The sequence below is a fragment of the Phyllopteryx taeniolatus genome, chromosome 8 (assembly GCF_024500385.1).
Source record: "Phyllopteryx taeniolatus isolate TA_2022b chromosome 8, UOR_Ptae_1.2, whole genome shotgun sequence".
Taxonomy (NCBI): Eukaryota; Metazoa; Chordata; class Actinopteri; order Syngnathiformes; family Syngnathidae; genus Phyllopteryx; species Phyllopteryx taeniolatus.
Genome location: NC_084509.1, coordinates 10,528,341 through 10,530,214, shown reverse-complemented (window position 1 = coordinate 10,530,214; position 1,874 = coordinate 10,528,341).

The following is a 1,874-nucleotide window of genomic DNA, read 5'->3' as shown; positions in this document are numbered from 1 at the left end:
GTCAAGGGCTGTGATTGGACTCAGCGGGTAAAAAAAAAAGGGGTGGGAAGACGAGGATGATTAGATAGATAGATAGATAGATAGATAGATAGATAGATAGATAGATAGATAGATAGATAGATAGATAGATAGATAGATAGATAGATAGATAGATAGATAGATAGATAGATAGATAGATAGATAGATAGATAGATAGATAGATAGATAGATAGATAGATAGATAGATAGATCGATCGATCGATCGACTTTTAAAAATATATATTTTGACCTCCATCTACTTATTATTGCTTAGTTATAACCAGCAGCCAGACTGTGTTGCCAGTGTAAAGCGGACTCACGGCTCGCTGAGGCATCGGGAATGACCTTTTGTCTTGGCTTTAAAGGTCGCGGCCAAATGAAAAAGGTCTAGCTTAATGCCCTATACCGCACACTCTATTAAACCAGGCGTCACCTCTTAATATAATCCAGTGGTATACACTCGGCCACCAGAGAGTAGCCTCTGAAATTGAAATAAATCGTCACCTTTCAAGCAATAATAAGATTAATAATGGCATAACAGAGTTTTATCAAAGTGCTGTTAATCCACGTTAATGTGACTTGTTTTGTTCTCAATTAATGGATACATAGTATGCCTTTTTTTCACAATTTCAAACAGTTCCCTGATGTCTTTTGTTTTCTTTTTCTTTTTAACCCGTCCTGTCAGGTTGCTTAGTCATTCAGAACGGTTGATCTGTTTGCCCTTTAATGACAGTTTTGCTGTGCAACTGGGGAGTGTGATATAATTTCTCTGTTGTTATTTGTCTAAATACTGTAGATACATCTCTATATAGAGATGGGTATTTATCGGAAATGCAGTCGGACAGAATGAGTTTCAGAGAAAAGAGAACAGAGCAAAAACAGCAACGAACAATAACTGTATAACAACAGTACTGCATGACAACAATGTTTGACGGGAGCTGGAATTCATTTATATGTGGACTGCGAAGACAGTGCTACACTCTATGGGGATAGGACAGAATCAGTAGTGACGATGCCACCTCTGCTCAGCAACATCTTAAATACTGAATTTGTGCAAAATTGACACATGAGAACCAGTGTCTTTCACAGTGAACACAATGCAATGTCACAGCAACATAACAGTCCTACCGTAAACATCAGCTTTACAGATGCCACGTCTGCTCTACTGCCCATCTGTGCTACGGTAAAGACCTCGACAGCGGCAGATTGTGGTATCAGACAGAGAATAAAAGTAATTCCAGCCACCAAGTGGAACCCTAATAAATAAGGAGGTGTCTATTTATTTACTTTTAGATAACACACGGGTCCGGTGATTGACAGGAAGCACGGCATCTATTATAGTAGAAGCATCTATTTGAGAACATTCATTAGATTTCTATGTACTAGGGAAAAACAAACTTGATTTGTTTTTGCCAAGAGCCAGTAAACGTATCTGTGGTATTAGTTGGAGCTCCTGACTCTGCAGGAGAAAATGGGAAGAACTGCATCTTAATCAGAGAAGAGAGCGCGGCAGGAAGTGGGAGAGAACTAACAAGAGAGAGCTTTTTGAATTGTGAGGACCATGAGGGATGAGGCAGGGGAGATTTTCCCTCGCTCACTGCTGATGATTCCTCTGCACACCTTGTTTCGGTAGACTCGGAGCAACCAGTGGCGCATACAAATGATTCCCAAGCCCAGTAAATAATAAAAGACCTCTGGTGAAAGAGATCTCTTTATGACATTAATATCTATCAATATATTTCAAATAAAGCATTTGAACTATAGACAGCTAACTAGGGCATTATATGCAAGCTTCTTTCTGATTATGCTGTGAGGTTGTGAGTGGGATGCGAAAGTCCTTGGATGAGACAAAGACG